Source organism: Lathyrus oleraceus, chromosome 2 (assembly GCF_024323335.1).
Source record: "Lathyrus oleraceus cultivar Zhongwan6 chromosome 2, CAAS_Psat_ZW6_1.0, whole genome shotgun sequence".
In the NCBI taxonomy this organism is placed as follows: Eukaryota; Viridiplantae; Streptophyta; class Magnoliopsida; order Fabales; family Fabaceae; genus Lathyrus; species Lathyrus oleraceus.
Genome location: NC_066580.1, coordinates 287,355,197 through 287,362,124, shown reverse-complemented (window position 1 = coordinate 287,362,124; position 6,928 = coordinate 287,355,197).

The following is a 6,928-nucleotide window of genomic DNA, read 5'->3' as shown; positions in this document are numbered from 1 at the left end:
ATCTAGCAGAGATGAGGACCAACATGGCCCAGTTCATGAGTATGATGCAAGGGGTAGTAAAAGGGCAAGAGGAACTCCGAGCCTTGGTCCAGAGACAAGAAACTGTGATTCCCCCTGTCGGTCAGAATCCGCCAGAAGGAACCCCTGTCAATGACACCGCTGCTGCTACCAGCCCTGTCAACAATTATGCTACTAGTGACGAATTGCGTGGTATTAGGATCAATGGACAACCCATCATTACAGAGGCTGCTAATGCTCGAGCGGCACGTGCTCCAGTTCACCATCCTTCTCATTTGGTTGACAAGCAAGAAGATATGTTCACTATTCTCAGTGATAATGATGAATTTGGAAAGGCGGAAGAGAGAGATAGAAAGGTTGACGCCCTTGCTTAAAAGATTCGTGCCATGGAGTGCCATAATTCTTTGGGCTTTGATGTTACTAACATGGGTTTAGTTGATGGCTTGAGGATCCCGTACAAGTTCAAAGCGCCATCTTTCGACAAGTACAATGGCACTTCTTGTCCCCGAACACATGTGCAAGCTTACTACCGGAAGATATTCGCTTATACTGATGATGAAAAAATGTGGATGTACTTTTTCCAAGACAGCTTGTCTGGAGCCTCTTTGGATTGGTACATGGACTTGAAAAAAGAATCTGTCAGAAGGTGGAGAGAGTTAGGTGAAGCTTTTCTGAGGCAGTACAAGCATAACATGGACATGGCTCCGAGCAGAACCCAGTTGCAGAGTTTGTTTCAAAAGACTGGTGAGAGTTTCAAGGAATACGCCCAGAGGTGGCGTGAACTAGCTGCGAGAGTACAACCTCCGATGTTGGAAAGAGAATTGACTGATATGTTCATTGGAACCCTACAAGGTGTATTCATGGATCATATGGGAAGTTGCCCATTTGGTAGTTTTTCGGATGTTGTGATTTGCGGAGAAAGAACTGAAAGTCTTATCAAAGCGGGAAAAATCCAAGACCCTGGTTCTTCAAGTTCTTCAAGTGCTAAGAAACCATTTTCCGGGGCACCCAGAAGGAGAGAGGGTGAGACAAATGCTATACATAATTAGAGAAATAGAAACAGAGGACAACAATACCGTCAAGTTGCTGCTGTGACTATTCCAGCAACCCAACCTCAACAACAACAAAGAGGACAACCACAACAACAACAACAACAACGCCAATTCCAACCAAGACAAAGAATGCCAGATCGTCATTTTGATCCGTTGCCAATGACTTATGCTGAATTACTCCCTGAACTGCTCAGGTTAAAGTTTGTTGAACTTTGCACTATGGCTCCATTAACAAGGATTCCCGCTGGTTATGATGTTAATGTCCGTTGTGATTTTCATTCTTGTGCGCCAGGGCACCACATCGAGAATTTTCGGGCTTTTCACCATAAAGTTCAAGATTTGATTGATGCCAAGACGATTAACTTTTCCCCTACTCCGAATGTGGTGAATAATCCTATGCCTTAGCATGGAGGGCCCAGAGTAAATGGTGTGGAAGATGGGGAAAATTTTAACTTGGTAGTCGATATTAATGATGTTCAGACTTCGTTGTTTGTTTTGAAGGAACGTCTGCTTAGAGGGGGAGTATTCCCGGGATGTGACAAGAATTGTTCAGATTGTCGTAATCATGAAAACGGCTGTGTGAAATTGAAAGAAGGTATCCAGGAATTGATGAATGAAGGTTGTTTACAGTTTGATCGAGTAGTGAAAGACCGTGAAGAGGTATCGACTGTTACCATTTACTTTACACTGTCAGAAGGTCTTGTACGTGCTCCAAGAACTATTAGTGCGCCTGTGACTACTGGTACTCCTATGACCGTAGCTGCGCCCGTGACCATATCTGCTCCGGTGATTGTTGGCGTTCCCAGAATTATTAATGCTCCAGTAACTATCAGTACTCCTACCACCATTGCTGCTTCTAGTGGAAGTCTTTTTTAGAATAGTAGAGCAATTTCGTGGCAATATGACAATGTTTTTAGCAGAAATAGAAGACCAGAGAATCAGACCAGATCATGAAATCATGCTCTAGTGACGATTGGTTCGTCAAATAAGACTCCAGTAACAGTTGGTTCGGCTGTGGGTAATGTGGGAGGACCCGGAGGATTTACGAGAAGTGGTCGTTTGTTTGCACCACAGGTTCCGAAGGATAACAATGTTGAGGCTCTTGCTAGAACAAAAGGAAAACAAGTTGTAGTTGAAGAAGAACCAGTGCGAAAGGAAGTGCCCGAGAGTTCTTTTGAGGAGGACGTGGAGGAATTTATGAGAATTATCAAGAAGAGTGATTACAAGATCATGGATCAGTTGAACCAGACACCGTCAAAAATCTCTATTCCCTCTCTGTTGATGTGTTCCGAGGCACATCGTAACGCCCTGTTGAAAATGTTGAATATGGCTTATGTGCCTCAAGAGATTTCTGTTAACCAGCTTGAAGGTGTTATTGCAAATGTTAACACGAGACATGATTTGGGATTCACGGATCTAGACTTGACACCTGAGGGTCGCAATCACAATAGAGCTCTGCATATCACGATGGAATGCAAAGGCGCGGTTTTGTCGCATGTTTTGGTTGATACCGGTTCTTCTTTGAATGTGCTGCCCAAAACGGCTCTGAGTAAGCTTGATGTCGAAGGGGTTGTTCTCACACCAAGTGATCTTGTTGGCAGTGCTTTTGATGGATCCAAGCGATCAGTTTTTGGTAAAGTCACATTGCCTGTGAAGATCGGCCTGGAAGTGTTTAATATTGTCTTTTATGTGATGGATATTCAACCAGCATATAGTTGTCTGTTGGGGCATCCCTGGATACATGGAGCCGGAGCAGTTTCTTCGACTCTCCACCAAAAGCTAAAATATGTGTGGGATGGTCAAGTTGTGACCGTGTGTGGCGAAGAGGACATCTTTGTGAGCCATTTATCCTCCTTCAAATATGTGGAGATGGATGGTGAAATTCATGAAACTCTATGTCAAGCTTTTGAGACCGTCAGTATTGAGAAGGTGGCTTTTGTTGAACAAAAGAAACCATGTACCTCGATTGCGTCCTATAAACAAGCTCTGGAGGTCATTCATTTAGGTATCGCGGAAGGCTGGGGCAAGGTGATTGATGTGCCCGTAAAAGAAGACATGTTTGGCATTGGTTATCAGCCTTTTCAATCATCAGAGCAGGGTGTCCAGAATCAGAGAGGGCCGTGTACTTTCACTAGTGCTGGATTGATGAATCACGGGGATGTCTTTGCAACAGACAATGAAGATGGTGACAGTGATTGTGATATGGATAATTGGGTGCGCCCGTGTGCTCCAGGGGAGAAGATCAACAACTGGACTGCTGAAGAAATAGTCCAAGTTACTCTTCAGACAGAGTAATTTTCTTTTGTTTTTCATTTTGCATGAAAGCCCTACGCTCTACCCAAGGCGTAGTGGTTCATTGTAGGGCCACATCATGTTTTGAATTTTCAATGATTATCATCAATAAAGGATGTTTTGCAATCAAATTTGTGTTCACTGTCTTTCTGTTTTTATTACTTTCATTTTCAAAACAATAAAAATGGCAATGTTTTTTCTGTGACTTCCTTGAACTCTTTTCTAAAATAAAGCATGAAACACCGTTCGTGCAGAATTGATCTTGCGGATTCCATTAAAAACAGTTATGTTATGGCTCAGCATGACTTCGAGAATCCCATTTACCAAGCCGAAGAGGAGAGTGAAGAAGATTGTGAACTCCCAAAGAATTGGCCAGACTATTGAAACAGGAGGAAAGGGTCATTCAACCTCATCAGGAAGAGTTGGAAGTCATTAACCTTGGTACTGAGGACGCAAAGAAAGAGATCAAGATAGGGGCTACTTTAGAGGAAAAGGTCAAGAGAAGGCTGATTGAAATGCTGCAAGAATATGTGGATGTATTCGCATGGTCGTATCAAGATATGCCTGGTTTGGATACATATATTGTGGTGCACAGGCTACCTCTCAGAGAAGATTGTCCTTCGGTAAAGTAGAAGCTTCGCAGAACTAGTCCTGATATGGCTATCAAGATCAAAGAGGACGTTCAGAAACAGTTGGATGTAGGTTTTCTAGCAGTTACCAATTATCCCCCTTGGGTGGCCAACATCGTACCCGTGGCGAAGAAGGATGGTAAAGTCAGGATATGTGTCGATTACCGAGATTTAAACAGGGCCAGTCCGAAAGATGACTTCCCATTACCTCACATTGATGTATTGGTCGATAACACTGCTCAGTCCTCGGTTTTCTCCTTCATGGATGGATTTTATGGCTATAATCAGATCAAGATGGCGCCAGAAGACATGGAGAAGACGACATTCATTACACCTTGGGGCATGTTCTGTTATAAGGTAATGCCATTTGGGTTGAAGAACGTCGGTGCTACCTACCAAAGAGCTATGACGATTCTCTTTCATGACATGATGCACAAAGAAATTGAAGTGTACGTGGATGATATGATTGCGAAGTCTCAGACAGCAGAGGAGCACCTGGTAAACTTACAAAAGTTGTTTGAAAGATTGAGAAAGTTCAAACTGAGGTTGAATCCAAACAAGTGTACATTTGGAGTGAGATCCGGAAAGCTGTTAGGTTTCATTGTCAGTGAGAAAGGGATTAAGGTTGATCCAGCGAAAGTAAAAGCTATTCAAGAAATGCCTGAACCAAGAACGAAAAAGCAGGTTCGTGGGTTTTTAGGGAGGCTGAACTACATTGCACGGTTCATGTCTCACCTAACAGCTATGTCCGAACCGATATTTAAATTTCTAAGAAAAGATCAAGCAATCAGGTGGAACAATGATTGTCAAAAAGCTTTTGATAAGATAAAAGAATATTTGCAGAAACCTCCAATTCTTATACCTCCAGTTCCTAGGAGGCCTCTGATAATGTACCTTTCAATAACAGAGAATTCGATGGGGTGTGTATTGGGACAGCATGAGGAGTCTGGTCGAAAAGAGCATGCAATATACTACCTTAGCAAAAAGTTTACCGACTGTGAAACAAGACATTCGCTGCTCGAGAAAACTTGTTGCGCTTTGGCATGGGCTGCTCGCCGACTAAGACAGTATATGTTGAACCATACTATCTTGTTGATTTGTAAGATGGACCCAGTAAAGTATATCTTTGAAAAGCCGGCTCTTACTGGACGAGTGGCTCGTTGGCAGATGATTTTGACAGAGTATGATATCCAGTACACGTCGCAAAAGGCCATCAAGTGTAGTATTCTGTCTGATTACCTTGCCGAGCAACCAATTGATAACTATCAGCCGATGATGTTTGAATTCCCCGATGAAGATATCGTGTACTTAAAAATGAAAGATTGTGAAGAGCCTCTTGTCGAGGAAGGACCGGATCCCGATGACAAGTGGACACTGATGTTTGATGGGGCGGTAAATGTGAATGGAAATGGTGTTGGGGCAGTACTCATTAATTCTAAAGGTGCACACATACCTTTTTCCGCCAGATTGACTTTTGAAGTAACCAACAATAAAGCTGAGTACGAGGCCTGTATCATGGAGATTAAGGAAGCCATCGATCTAAGGATCAAAACTATGGACATTTATGGAGATTCTGCTCTAGTGATTAACCAAGTCAATGGAGACTGGAATACTCATCAGCCGCATTTAATTCCTTATAGAGATTACACCAGAAGGATCCTGACTTTCTTCAAGACAGTAAAGTTGTATCATGAACCCCGGGATGAAAATCAAATGGTTGATGCCTTAGCCACATTGTCTTCCATGATTAAAGTTCATTGGCAGAATCATGTGCCACACGTTGCTGTGAATCGACTCGAGAGGCCTGTGTATGTGTTTGCAGCCGAGTCTGTTATTGATGAGAAGCCGTGGTTTTATGATATTAAGAATTTCCTCCAAAGCCAAGAGTATCCTGAAGGAGCGTCAAAGAATGACAAGAAGACACTGAGAAGGCTAGCTGGAAGCTTTTACTTGAACAAGGATGATGTGTTGTACAAGAGGAACTTTGACATGGTTCTGCTCAGATGCGTGGTTAGGCACGAAGCAGACATGTTAATGCAGGAAGTACACGAGGGATCTTTCGGTACCCATGCTGGTGGTCATGCAATGGCCAAGAAGTTGTTAAGAGCCGGCTATTACTGGATAACCATGGAATCTGATTGTTTCAAATACGCTCGGAAGTTCCACAAATGTCAGATCTATGTAGATAAAGTGCATGTACCACCAAACCTTCTGAATATTATGAATTCTCCTTGGCCATTCGCGATGTGGGGCATCGATATGATTGGAAAGATTGAACCTATTGCTTCTAATGTACATCGCTTCATCCTAGTCGCGATTGATTATTTTACCAAATGGGTGGAAGCATCTTCCTATGCCTGTGTTACCAGACAAGTGGTCGCTCGATTCATTAAGAAAGAAATTATTTGTCGTTATGGGGTTCCTGAGAGAATCATCACTGATAATGGTTCGAATCTCAATAACAAGATGATGAGAGAACTTTGCAAAGATTTTAAGATCGAACACCACAATTCTTCTCCTTACAGACCAAAGATGAATGGTGATGTAGAGGCGGCAAACAAGAACATTAAGAAGATTGTGCAAAAGATGGTTGTGACGTACAAGGATTGGCATGAGATGTTGCCTTTCGCTTTGCATGGGTATCGTACCTCAGTGCGTACGTCAACCGGGGTAACTCCGTTTTCACTTGTGTATGGCATGGAGGCAGTCTTGCCAGTAGAAGTTGAAATCCCTTCTTTGAGGGTGATGATGGATGTAAAACATGACGAGGTTTAGTGGGTTCAAGCCAGGTTTGATGAGTTAAATTTAATTGAGGAAAAGCGATTAGCAGCTGTGTGCCATGGACAACTATATCAGAGAAGGATGAAGAAGGCCTTTGATCAGAAAGTGCATCCTCGAAGCTATCAGATAGGTGACTTAGTTTGAAGAGGATCCTTC